Source organism: Equus asinus, chromosome 10 (assembly GCF_041296235.1).
Source record: "Equus asinus isolate D_3611 breed Donkey chromosome 10, EquAss-T2T_v2, whole genome shotgun sequence".
Lineage (NCBI taxonomy): Eukaryota > Metazoa > Chordata > Mammalia > Perissodactyla > Equidae > Equus > Equus asinus.
The window spans coordinates 107,599,159-107,613,000 of NC_091799.1; the positions used below are offsets into that span (position 1 = coordinate 107,599,159).

The 13,842-nt window shown below is 55.8% G+C and overlaps 1 long non-coding RNA gene across 2 annotated transcripts; it reads left to right on the forward strand.

The window, feature by feature from the left end:
• Positions 1-7,252: 7,252 nt before the first annotated feature.
• LOC139046491 (uncharacterized) lies at positions 7,253-13,204 on the forward strand. 2 transcript variants are annotated; one of them, XR_011506595.1, is made up of 3 exons: positions 7,253-8,177; positions 9,710-9,899; positions 13,041-13,204. It is a non-coding gene; the product is annotated as an uncharacterized lncRNA (long non-coding RNA). The 2 variants fall into 2 exon arrangements; XR_011506596.1 differs by having other exon boundaries at positions 7,255-7,372; positions 13,041-13,198.
• The last annotated feature ends 638 nt before the right edge of the window (positions 13,205-13,842 follow it).

Below are 13,842 nucleotides of genomic sequence, written 5' to 3' on the forward strand. Positions count from 1 at the left end.
CCTTAAGAACTCATTGAACCAGATTTCTCACGGTGATAAAAGTATTTATTCCTTGGGAAGAAGGTGAAAGAGACACCGGTATTATGTTGAAAAAAAAGAAAAACCCTTCCTCTAACCCAGCGTCTCTCTGTGGCTGTCGTGCGTCTGCGTGGCCGGGTGGGCAACAGACTGAATAACATGTAATTACTGTGCGTTGTGTGCCAATGGGCTTTAGAAAAACTCTTCTTCACTCCAAATGGGTACAAATTTAAAAGTAAAGTAAGGAAGAAATTAACTTATTTCATCAATTGTATTTCAAGTATGCTCTGTACTAGAGGCTGAAATGATTTGGAAAAACAAAAAGTGGTGTGTTGGTTTCCTGTGACGGCCGTAACAAATGACCAGACTTGGTAGCTTAAAGCACCAGCAACTGACTCTTACACCCTGATCCAGGATATCTCATCTCAAGACCCTTAACTTAATTACATCTGCAAAGACCTTATTTCCAAATAACACATCCTGAGGTTTAGGGGAGACAGAAATTGGGGGGAGATGCTATTCAATTCATTAGAAGTGGTACCGAAGATTTTCAGAAATAATTTTAATTTAAATTATTAATAGATAATGTATTCACATTATTCACAATGCCAAAGAAACTTGAGGATGCAGCATGTTTCTCTTGAACCCCAGACCCGAGTTCTCTCCCCAGAAGGAAGCAGGATTGTCAATCAGTGCCTGTAGTATCCTTTCAGTCACGTCCTGTGAGGCCCCTAGCCCATCCCTGTGACTCCCATTTTTGCCCCGCTGTGCACACCTGTCCTAAACCCGAGGACACATGTGGACAGTCGCTCATCCCAGCAACCCCGGGGCATCCTCATTCTTCTTTCTCTGATGGCTCCAACAAGTCGGTACAGGATATTGCAAGCACTGTTTTTGGTTTACAGCATTTTTCTGCATCCATATGAATTTTTTATTTTCTCTTCCCTTTTTGGATTTATGAAGCATCTTGTCCTATTTTGTAATTAGCGGTTCTGATTCCCAATTAGAGGTAGCTATTTTTTTCTCCACGTTCCTCCTTGTCATTTTTCTATTTAAAAAGCATGGAAAAAATGAGAAATTTACAGAACAAAGAGCTGTTTTGCATTGCATGAGGATTGACTTTGGCCGTGTCAATATTCAGAAAGAGAGCTGTCAGGAAGCGGCCCCTGCGAGCCTGGGGATCCAGCAGAGCGGCTCCCACCGTGCGGTTCAGACAGAGTCCTCTCCGGCCACCACCATGAAAGATTCATTGTCTTTCCCTCAGAAAGCAATGTGTGTTTTCCCTTCCATAGTGACGCCATTATACCAAACATAAGATGAATTACTGTACAGAAATCCTAGCTGTTCACCCGCCGTCTTTCAGGAGGTCCAGAGTGTGGCTGTCTCCTGAGATTCTGTCTAGAGGTATATTGTTCTTTTGGTGGTTAATAACATGCAATCACCTATTCGAAAATGAAGCCCTGGCTGTTCACTTATAACTTTTATCGGTTTAATTACCTAACATGTTGTCTGAGATAGAATAATGGAGTCTTCTCTGGTAAGTGGATCAAACTTTGTGATTATTTATTTATCCATTCACCTAAATATTTATTAAGCTTTTCTTTTGCATCATGGACTCTGCTAAACACAAGCTATGTATATGGATTCATGGGTAGAAATAGTCCCTTCTGATCACCTGAAGATACACAAGCAGCAATATTTTGTGTCCACCGAGAGAGAGAGGGCGCTGAAAATAGCAGTGGTTTGAACAAAACATGCAGTGTATTGTCCACTTACATGCAGGAAGGCCATCAAGAGGCACTCTGTGTTTGAGTCTCACAGTCTCTTTCTCTCCTCACCCTCACTAACAATTCCTGCTGCTTGGTTTCCATTCTCATAGCAACCTCATGGCACAAGACTGTGGCTGGAGCCCCAGCTATTACATCCAACATTCCAGGCAGTCAGACAGGGAAGGGCTGGAGGACAAACCAAACACCAGCTGCCCTCTCATCTTTTTAAACCGTTCTCCCAGTTTCACCCAATGATTTTACTTACCAGCCAGAGGCTGCCCCTATCTTTGAGGGAAGGAGGAGAAATACTGCCTTTCAGCTGTGTACGGGGCTGGACAGAGCTCTGAGGCTCTGGTGGAAGGAGAGGAAGGAAGCTGATGCCCAGCTCACAGTGGCTCAAAGAGCTCATGTCTGCTTCCAGAACCTTCCATGCATCCCCATCAAACTCCGTGGGCTGGGACCGTCTCTGTAAGGAAAGGCTTCACCCCATCCCCAAGAAAGTCCAGTAAAGCTTGCTTGTTTACGAAGACTTGCACATGACAGGGTTCTTGTCGTTATTTTGGTGCGATGTTCTTGTGCTTTTTACTAGAGGAGTTTTAGTCAGCTTTTCAGTTCTTGTTATTTCCAGAATTTGACTAGATTCTTTTTCACGATTTTGAAATGCAGATTTTGCTCTCTGCGTCAGTGTCCAGGGTAGTTGTTGACTGACTTCTGGGGGGTTGTTCAGGCTTTGCCGAAGTGGGCTTTTAAAAAAAAATGTTTCCAATCTGAGCTCTATCTCACCTCCGCGGAGAGCAGCCCCCGCTGTCACCCCGGACGCTGACGGCCCAGCCCCAGGCCGGGGCGTGGTGACAGACAAGGGAGCAAAGGGTCGAACATCACCTCATTTCTCCCAAGTCTCAGCTACAGGAAATATCTGACCTTTTTTTTTAAAAAAAAATGGTCTTTCTGAAGTTGCAGATTTGCACGGCTCCATAGCGCAGGGTCAGGTCTCTGGAAGGCTGACCCTGTCCCCCTCTCTCTCTCTCTGTCCCCATCCTTCCCTCCCCCCTTCAGTGCCTGACCCCGGCCTCGGGTCTTCTCTATCCACGTACTGAGGTCACTTCTTGTGGCCGTGGCTGTGCTGCCTTCCTCACCTCTCTGTTCGGTCCCTTGCTCAGACTAAGCAGAGGTAAGCTCCCCTGTGAGCCAGGGCAGGAACGGCCATGCCGTGGAGCTGTGAGGGGATTTAACACGACCCCACACCCTCAGCCCCGGATGAGCGCCTCTCCCCTCCGCGCGGCCAGAGCTGGCCTGGCTGCCTCAGTGGCAGTGGATGCCCTCAGCGTGGGGGTCTTCCTGGTAGGGAGGTGGCTGAGGGTGGGAGACAGCCCTGGGAAACCCTGAGAGAGAGAACCACCCGGGGAGGCCGCAGAGGGAGCGTGGGAGGCTGCCGGCCAGGGTCTGGGGTCCGAGGCTGGGAGCCTGGGCTGGCAGCTGCCACGCCGGAAGGGCCGGTCCCTCGGTGTTTGGACGGATGGCGGGCAGGGCTCGGGCGACAGGCCAAGACTGGGCGAAGCAGAGGGTGGTCCCGAGAGTCCTACAGTGGCCCAGCGGGGAGATAGCAGGGGCTCTGCCCAGACTGGGCTGAGGAGGAGGGACAGGCCGGCAAGTCGGTACCGGCCTCCCGATCTGGGACAGGGCAAGGAGCACTGCAGGGTGAGCCGGGGGCTGCGGAGCCGTGACAGGGTGGCGGCCCACCCAGTTGGGCCAGGACGGAGGCGTGAGCAGCCACCTGCTCCGTCAGGCGCTCTGTGCGTCATCAACCCCACGTTCAGCAGGTCCTGTCAGCAGCGTTGTCCCTTACAAAGAGGCCTGGACTGGCCTCAGGTCAGCACCAAGAGCAGGGGCAGAGGTCTTGGAGACGTGGGGACAGCACATCTTGGCCAGGCCGGGCCCAGCAGCGCCTAAGGCTCTCGATGAGCGCAGAGAGCATCCTCACGCCCAGGCCGTGCTCGCAGGAGTGATGCTGGCCTGGTGAGCCACCGATGGTCAAACAAAAGAAACACCCACATCAGGACTCGGCCACAAACCCGGAAAAATACCATCTGTGCAGCCAGTGGGGCACTCGCTGTGAAAACGGGGGTCCCAGGACAGCGCGTCAGAGACCTAGGGAGAGCTGTGGCAGACCGAAGCTCCACAGGCCTGCCCAGAGCCGCTTTCTCCTCCCATCGGGTGAGCACAGGACGCTTTCCCCGCCCAGCTGGCAGTCACGAGACCCACATCCCAATCAGGTCCACCCAGCCACGCGTCCTGGCTCGCCCTGCAGATGCCTGTCATCCTTCACGTGGGACGGGGCCTTGGGTCTCCCTTCCGCTTCATCCTCACCTTTGCCGTCCGTCCCCTCCTACCTGGCTGTGCCCCAGTCGCCTGGGCTACTTGCACCTCCAGGCTTCATTTGACGTCTCTGTGGCCGTTGCAGGAGAGAACGTCAGGAAGGAACTTCCGCACGGCCACACCCGGGGCACAACAGTCCTGATCTGCTGCTTGGCCAGGACACCAGCGGGCAGTCCTGCTCAGGCCGACACAGGCCAGCGGGTCACCCTGGGGATGCCTCAAGAGCAGCACACGCCCTCACTGTCCGTGGCCTCACTCTCCTCAGCCTGCCCAGCTGGAGCCTTTGACCGTCTGTCCACGGGGCCTGTGTCTTTTGAATTGGTGAGAGGTTTGTGGCATATTCTCAACATTAACCTTCATTTTTCTATAAATAAATTCTATTTCAGCTGTCAGAAACTAGACTCTGAGCCCATGGTGGCCGACGGCTGCTTCTGAGATCCAAGGACTGACGCTGCCTCCCCAGGTGGCTGGGAGGGGGCTTCATCTGGCCCCCCAGCCAACACGCAGCTGCCCCCCCACCTGGAGAAGTTGGTCGGGGGCTTCACCCACTTGAGCGGGGCTGCTGGGCGGCCCCTCACTCCCGAGGGCAACACCTCCACATCCTGCCCTCACTGCCCGCTTCCTGGCCCTATTCTGGGGACTGGAAATGCTTGGCTGCTCCTCCGAGCCGTGGAGGCTGAGCCGCCCTGGGTCAGGTGGACGCTGCTCCTGCACCACGCACTCAGGGTGCCCGGTGATCTGCCCAGGCCCCACAGCTCAGCCAGCCAGCGTCCTGCCAGGAACGGCTTCGTCCTTCCACCTCACTCTGATCAGGGCCCCCCCTGCTTCCTTGAGGACCAGTGAAGATCCACAGACCCAGGAAGCCCGCCCGTCCCCATCACCCACCTCCTCCAGGTCATCCGGCGCTTTCTGGAAGCAGCTCCAGGCTTGGGCTCACACCGTCTTGCTCTGCCTGGCTTTGCCCGGCCGTGTTGCACAATTAGAGTTCATGCTCCCGGGGCATCACGCCATCTAACTCCGCTATGTCTGCCTCAGCGGCTCGCTGGGCAAGAGGGCATGGGGTCTTGCAGATGCTATTTGTGGTTTGAATGGGGACAGTCCCACCCCAGACCCCAGTGGGGTGGGGGGCAGCTCTTCTAGCACAGGACTAGAGATCATTGAAGAATGAGCTCTGGGAAGCCAGGGAAGTGACAGGTGCTTCAGAGGCCTGTACAGACGCCTCCTTCAATTTTGCCCCAGGACCCTCTGCCTCCCCGAGTCCCAGCCTGTATGACAGCCTTGTTGTTAGTGTGATCCAGTCAATTCTGACTCCTAGCGACCTGATGTACAGCAGAGCAGAGCTCTGCTCCGTCTGTTTGCACCACCCTCTCACCTTCCAGTGCTGTATCAGACAATGCCATGCTGCCATTCACAGGGTTTTCATGGCCAACTTTTTCAGAAGTGGGTGGCCAGGTCCTTCTTCCTGGTCTGTCTAGGCTGGAAGCTCCACTGAATCCTGTCCACCATGGGCGACCCTGCTGGCATTTGAAATCCTGGTGGCAGAGCTCTCAGCATCACAGCAACTCGCAGCCACCACAGTATGACCACTGACACACAGGGAGTGTGGTTCCCAGATGGGGGCAGGAACTCAGGCCGTTGGCGTGAGAGAGGAGAGTCTTAACTGCTGGACCACCAGGGCTGGCTGTACCACAGCCTAGGAAGGTGGAAATCCACACCACAGATTTGCTGGAAGCGTTCCTGCGGGGGACGTGCTGGTGACAAGACCCCTAGCTGACATTAAGTCTACTCAGGCCCCAGAGGGGCTAGTGTGACTCACAACAGAGCCCGCCGCCTGGAGCGACCTGGGATCAGACCAGGAAGCATCCGTGGCTCCCTCCCCCGTGGGGCCTGGCTGGCTTTTCCTTGGGCCAGTATCCAGCAGATCCATCTAACCCGGAAATCCTCTGAGCGGACTCAGCCTGGCGAGATGCCTGGGAGAATCGAGGAGCTGAGGCCCCGGCCTCACATGCGCCCACAGCGCCCGCCCATGTTAAAAGAGGCGCAGACACAGGTGCGACCTGCGGGCAGGCCCAGGACCGCCCCGAGGCAGAGCCGGGCTGCCTCGTCGTAGGAACGGAGCCCGCTCAGGGCCCCACATTAGCTAAGAAAGATGCTCCGAGCAGGAGTGGCCCGTCTCCCCCACGGCCGCAGAGAACTCCCGGGGATGCGTCCTCGTCCTCGGAGCGTCTGGTTTTAGGGGTGGCGCTGCCCCAGCTGACCTGTGGGACACATCAGCGTCAAGTGGCCCCAGGAACAGAGTGGGAGGACCGCCCCATGGAAGGTGGCACCACCAGGTCCGGGCGGGAAGGCGTCGTCTGCGGGAAATGCTGCCCCTGATTTCAGAGGAGCCCATCTCACGTGCTGTTTCTCTGACTCAGTTGCTCAGAAAGGACACACCATTGTTTCGAATTCCTGACCTCATCTCGTGCTTCCCTTTCTCCTCTCTGAGATCGCTCTGCACGCTCAGGGACGGCCGAGTCGTGGCCTCAGACCCGCGGGGTTTGGGGGACCAGAGACAACACGGCCCTGCTCCCGGAGCGAGGGGTGAAGGGGTCAGGGCGTAGTCTTCGTTTCTGGGGGGACTGTTAGCCATCCTAGCCCGAGGAGCACACATTTTGAGGGAAGTTCCCTGGAAATGGTGAAAGGCAGCCCACAGTGGATGTCGCTGTCGTTCTCACTGTTGTCTCAAGTGGCTGTTCATCGAGTCCCCAGTTTACCAGGCACGTCACTACGTTGTGGCCACTGAGCTGGTGAGGACACGGGAGTCTAGAGAAACCAGGTGGGAAGCCTCCTTCAGCTGCACTTTCTCACGTCCCAGCACCCCTCCACCGCCCGCCTGCATCGAGGAAGCTCCAGCCCCCGTGTCTCGGGGGTCGTGGCCCTGGCAAAGCCATTGGACCAGGGGAAGCTGTGTGCTCGACGCGGCCAACCAGAGCCACTTCCCCATGAACTGGGCCCTGGGCCAGGGAGAGCGCCAGCCCTCCCACTGGTCTGCGAGCCGTGAACTCAGGAGCCACAGTTCAGATGTGCAGTCACGAGACACAGAGGGCGGGAAGGCCCGTCTTCATACAGAGGGAAGTCGGGCGCAGAGGAGGCCGGAGGAAGCTCACTGCCTGGGGGAGAGGGCTTCCTGTCCCCTCACAGAAAAACTGCGGGAGACCCACCATGGGGTATGACTGCAGGTGGGGGTGACCAGGAGGGCACTGTCCCCACCACGCTGGGGGCTGTCATCTCCGGCCTTGGGATGCAGGCCTTCTATCTGGGCAGGGGCTTTAGAGGACCTGAGAGGAGGACTAGGGGATGTCAGGGTGGGCTGTCAGCTCCCAGGGTCTTTACCAAGACTGATGCACAGCGAGCTTGAGCATCTGGTGCCTGGCCATCGGGGAGGCTGCGTGGAAGGTGGACGTTCTGATCAAGACACTGAGCAAGCACCTCGGGTCACGGCAGCAGCCAGATCTTTGCTGCAACCCCTTCGTGGGCACAAAGTCTGTGGGTGACAACAGGAGTGAGGTCTCAGCAGCTGGGAAGAGGCGACCTGTGAGGTGTCCTCCACATGGAGGCACCAGTCAGTGGAGCTTTCCCAGACACTTGCCGTTGTTCACGCCCACGAGTCGAGGTGAAGCCCGTGGGGTGGCATTCACCTGAATGCTCATTGGGTCACCACTGAGTGTAGGACCCCTTCAAAGGCACAGCAGAGCAGAAAGGGTAACAGCAGTTTCTGGTCTGTGGCCTCGAGGAGCTTACGGTAGCGAGCAGGAGAAGGAAACCCAGCATCGCTGAACCTCAGCCAGACGGTGCTCAGAAGGCAAAGAAAGTGCTGGGTCCCCAGAGAGGGTGACACGGTCTCATTGTCTGGCTCAGCGGAGGCTTGTCCTGCCCGTCCCTGAAGTGGCCCTTTACGAGGGGCAGGACCTCAGGTGAAGATGCAGACAGAGGGTGTCTTGGATGCAGGGCAGCCTGTGCCAAAGCAAGGAGGTGAGAACATGTCAGCAGGGTGCATGGGACGAGCTGGTCCTCAGGCAGGACCCGGCAAGGGGCCCATGGCGCTGGGAGGGTGTTTGGGTCAGAGGACCGTGACCCGGTGGTCCTCAGGGAGAGCGGGGGAGGGACGCACCCTCGGCCAGCTCTGCAGCAGGAGCCAGCGCCCACGACGAGAGCACAGCTGCGCATCCCAGTAGCAGGCAAGATGGTGACACGTGACCTTGGCCAGGCGCACAGTGTGGGTCAAACGTGAGTCTGGCATTGCTGTGCAGGCACTTGGTGGACGTGGTTAACCTTTACCATTTGTAATCAGTGGACCTGAGTAGAGCGGACGAGCCTCCACGATGCGGGGCCTCACCCGCGCGGTGGAAGTCGTAAGAGCAAAGACTGAGGCAGTCCAGAGAAGCAGCAACTCGGCCTCAGGATGGCAGTGTGGAAATTCTGCCTCAGTTTCCAGCCTGTGGCCTGCCCTAGACGTGTCAGACCTGCCAGCCCCACAGTCCCGTGAACCACTTCCCATAGCCTGTTGGTTCTGCTTCTCCGGAGAACCACGTCTTAATGCGTTCAGGCTGCTGTAACAAAAAAGACAGACTGGGTGACTTGTAAACAACAGACGTTGATTTCCCGAGTTCTGGAGGCTGGCAGCGCAAAATCAGGGTGCCAGCTTGGTCCGGGTCTGGTGAGAGCCTCTATCTGACTTGCAGAGGGTGACACAGCTCCTGCGGGTTTCTCTTGGGGCACTTGCCCTGGGAGCCTTCAGCAGCCGTGTAAGAAGTTCTGCGGCCCTGAGGCCAGCACGTGCAGAAGCCATGTAGAGGGAGAGACGCTCACGGAGCCCAGGGGTGGGTCTTCCCAGCCAGGTGCCAAGTATGAGATGAAGGGGCCTTTGAGATGACCCTGACCACACACGCTGTGTGACAGCCACTGCATGAGAGACCCCACCAAGAGCGGCCCCACGGAACCAGCCAACCCCAGACGCATGGGCCACGTGGAGTGGAGAGCCTAGAAAGATCTGTTGCAGGCGCAATGCTGTTCTCTGGATGTTCGTCTTCCCACAGATTCGTGTATTGAAGCCCTGAACCCCAGGTGACAACATTTGGAGGTGGAGTCTTTGGGAGGTGGTTAAGTTTAGACAAGGTCATGAGGGTGGGGCTCCGGTCCCATGTGGTTAGCGCCCTTACTGGAGAGACCCTAAGAACTCGCTCTCTCTGCCACGTGAGGATACAGGAAGAGGCCACCGTCTGCAGGCCAGAGGAGAGCTCTCACCAGAAACTGGGCCCACTGGCACCCTGATCTTGGGCTTTCAGCCTCCAGAACCATGAGGGTAAGTGTGTTGTTTAAGCACCAGTCTATGGGATCTTGTTACAGCAGCCTGAGCTAAGGGACACAAACAGGTTCCCCGGAGTTATCTGAGTCAATTCAGATGCCCCTTGGGGAGTTGGCTGTGGGTGCCGCCCCTTGCCACTTCCGCCCGCAGACCAGTGCTGGAGGGTCAGCCAGTGAGTCCGTCTCCGTTCTCTCCGTAGGGGAGCAGGCACCCACCCCTGCGACAGGTCAGGGGCGCACCCCCAGATGACTTCCTGCCGAGTGCTTTTCCCCTCTGTCTGTGCCAACCCTCGGGGTCCCAGCCCGCCCAGCCTTCTCCTCCGGCCAGCCCTGGAGCAAACCCACCAGGCCCTGTCCTCAGACGGAGGTTCCAGGAAGACGTTCCTCAAGGTTTGTTACAAAATTCACACAGGTTTTAAGGCAAAAATACTCCTCTTTCTACTCAGGATACACACACAGAAGGAATTTGGGCAGTCCAGTCGACCGGGGGAAGTTAAAACTGAACAGATCAGCATTCTAGGAAAACTCTTGATGGGTTTTTTAATTTCTTCTCCTTTTAAAGGTTTTCCTGTCAAGTGTTCGTTTTGTGTGTGTGCAGACAAGATTTAGCCCAACTCCCCAATCTTGCTCTCTTTTTTAATAAACCAGCGTAAAGTAGAATTTATTTACATAACGCAATGATCCGTGAAGGTTACCATAACACCAAGGGACTATATTAACCGCTTGAGTGGAATTCATTAGAAATTAACTACCACTTAAATTAATTTTCCCACAGTCACAAGGCTGTAATGGCGGGAGAAGGGACCGTCCATCAGCGGGTGCTGACAGGGGACCTGTCACAGCCGTTATTTATAGGTGAATGCGTTAACCCGCTGAGCAGGCACACTGGGCCAAACCCGGGGCCTCCAGACGCATAAAAGGCCACTGCAAAGGTCCCAAATTCCCCTTATTAATAAGTAATCTGGCCTCACTAGCCCCACCCTTTCCCACCCAGAAGAAGGGGGCCATGAAGCAGCTCTGCTCATGGTGACTTACAAGCATGGTGGGGGCTCCGTTTTAAAAACCTTGTCATAAAACCTGTGCTCTTACAAACAGGGCCAGTCAGAGTAATTGCAGCCTTTTCTGAGAACCTTTCTGAGCACTGGGTGCAGGGCCTAACTTCAGATTAACTGCCCACAGTTGTCCTGCAGGGACTTCTGCAGACATGATCACCCCCGGGGCAGGGCCAACCTCCGATGAAGAAATCGAGCTGGCAGGGGACGACCAGGTTTCCTTGAGAAGGGTGAAGAGTGTGCATATGTGTGTGCATGCATATGTGTGCAAGTGTTGTGGTGTGGTGTGCATACAGGTGCTCACACGTGTGGTGTGTGTGCAAGTAAGCGTGTGTTCACGTACTTGTGCTGTGTGTATACACACACATATGCGTGGTGTACATGTGTATGGTTGTTTGAAAGTGTGGCGTGTTTGCATGTGTGTGAACGGCGTATGGATGTATGTCCTCACATATGATGTCTACATGCACACTGTGGTGTGTGTGCGTGTGTGGTATGTGTGTGCACATCTGTGGGTGTGCATTGTGTGGTGTGTGTGCATCTGTGTGGCGTGTGTGCATGCGTGTGGTGTACACATGTGTGTGACAATCTAAATTGCAAAGCAGAGGGAAACTGCCGTGCCCAAGGCTACTGATTCTGGAGTTTTGGGGGAAGTGAGTGCCAAATCTGGCAGTGAGGACCTCCATGGGCACGTCCTAGAGGACACCGTCCAGCGTCAGGCCATCACTGGGCTGCCCACAGTGTCCCTGAGGGGATTTCTGAGCCTAGGATCTGACACCCCATTTGGACAGAATTTAGTGTGGCTCTCCCAGGACTGAGGACAGAGCACCCCACCCTGTCCTCTCCAGGCCAGAAAGCTGAGTGGTGACCCGGCCATGGACTGGAAGGGGAAGGGGTCGCAGAGCCACCACCTGGCTGGACCCAACTGTCACAGTGTAAGAGTGTGTGAATGTGAGTGTGTGCACACGTGTGTGAGAGTATGTGAGTGTGTGCACACGTGTGTGAGAGTGTGTGAGTGTGTTCACACGTGTGTGAGAGTGTGTGAGTGTGTGCACACGTGTGTGAGAGTGTGTGAGTGTGTGCACACGTGTGTGAGAGTGTGTGAGTGTATGCACACGTGTGTGAGAGTGTGAGTGTGTGCACACGTGTGTGAGAGTGTGTGAGTGTGTGCACACGTGTGTGAGAGTGTGTGAGTGTGTGCACACGTGTGTGAGAGTGTGAGTGTGTGCACACGTGTGTGAGAGTGTGTGTGTGCACATGTCTATGAGAGTGTGTGAGTGTGAGTGTGTGCACACGTGTGTGAGTGTGTGAGTGTGTGCACACGTGTGTGAGAGTGAGTGTGCACACGTGTGTGAGAGTGTGTGAGAGTGAGTGTGCACACGTGTGTGAGAGTGTGTGAGAGTGAGTGTGCACACGTGTGTGAGAGTGTGTGAGAGTGAGTGTGCACACGTGTGTGAGAGTATGTGAGTGTGTGCACGAGTGTGTGAGTGTGTGAATGTGAGTGTGTGCACACACGTGCGAGTATGTGTGAGACACAGAGACAGGGAGAGACGGAGAGACATCATCCCCGTGGGAGCCGGCGTGGACCTCTGCGGGCTGGGACATCCAGGGCTACTTGGCAGGGCTCGGGGTAGGAGCTGGTTAAAAGGCCCACAGCCTGGGAAAGAAGAAATGAGGGGGAGGGCAGGGATCTAGAAGGTTCCTGTGGGAAATTCCCGTGCCACGCTTTCCGGGTCGTGGTGAGGGAGCAGCAGGGCAGCTCCTGACTCACGCTCCCAGCCCCGGTCACCCCACACCAGCGGCTGCCACTGAGAATCTAGGAGGCCTGTGCTGACGTGTGCTCAGCAGGCCCACCGGCAGAGGGTAGGCAGGAGCAGGGTGCCCCACCTGGGTCCCCCTCAGCCTCCGATTCTCCCAGGAGACTGGTACACGCAGTGGGGGCTCCCCCGTGTCAGCGTCCAGGGTACCCATCTGTGCTCTGCGAGCTGGACCTCGGCCCCTGAAAGGAAAGGCACCATCTCGTCCCAGACTGGGCTGGGGAGTGGCGGGGGCTGGAGGCCAGTGGGGACCCACGTCAGGAAGGCGTACTTGAGGTGTGTGCCACTGTGGGCGACGGTCACCCTGCTGGTTCAGGCTGCCGCTGCCCCAGCCCTCCCTCCAAAGCTCCCAGGTGCCCAGGCCCCTGTCTCGGCAGCGGCGTCTGGTTTCCACGTGGTTTTGATTAACCTGCACCGTGTTCCTCTTACTGCAGAGCTGTTTTCTTCTCCTCCAATTCTGCAAACTTGAAAACAGCATATAGCCCGAGGCCACCTGGAATAATGCTGGTGTTACGCGTTAAAAAACATATTTGTTTTGCATCCTCCAAGGACAAATGATAGACATGTAAAAATGGGAATACTTAGTTTAGAATTAACTTCTGTCAGAGGAAACACGGTTTCCTGCGCCCACTCCGTGTTGTCTCCCGGTGCTTCTATTTCAGAGGGAAACGCTGCACGGTGTTTGACATGTGTGATTACAAGCTTACAGAACCTGCTTACGTTGCTGCCGTTATTGCCGCTCTCTTTAGGAACAGCTACTCATTAGAACCAAACAGAAGCTTTCTTTCGAGAGAAACAAATAAATGCGGGAATTGGTTACCCCCAGCAGAGCTGGCCTAATTTGTCCTCAAGTCTGGGGAAAATGGGTGCCCCTCGGGCTTAGAGGACAGGAGACAATGCCTCCTCTCCCAGACCCCAGAGGCTGGTCCCTGGGAACAGGGGACGAGAGCTGGGATCTCTCTTCCTGCTGGGAAAATGCACACAGACAACCCCCGTGCACATGCATGTGTTGCACAGGTCACACACAAATACACCGGTGCAAGCACACACAGGCATACACCTACATGTGGGTACACACACGCATGCACACATGCACAAATACCACATAAGCATACTTCACACACGTGCACGCCCATACCTGCACACATACCTGTGCACATGCCCTCTCACGGACAAAGGGCTCGCCTGGGACAGACGGCAGTGAACCAACATTGATCGTCGATGCCATTGGTGCTGTCCCTCCTGGTGACGACCCACGCCCGTGGTCACTGCAGCCTGTGACGACCCAATGAGCAGAGGTGCGTCTGGCTGGAGGCCAGCAGGAGTCCAGTCCAGCTCAGGAAAGCGCAGCCCCGGTCCAGCCTGGTCTTCAAGCCCATCTGCCTGCCGCCAGTCTCTGCCAATGTCGCAGGCTATGAGAGACCCTTGGTGCGTTGCCCTCCTCGCTGCAGTGGCCAATGCTCC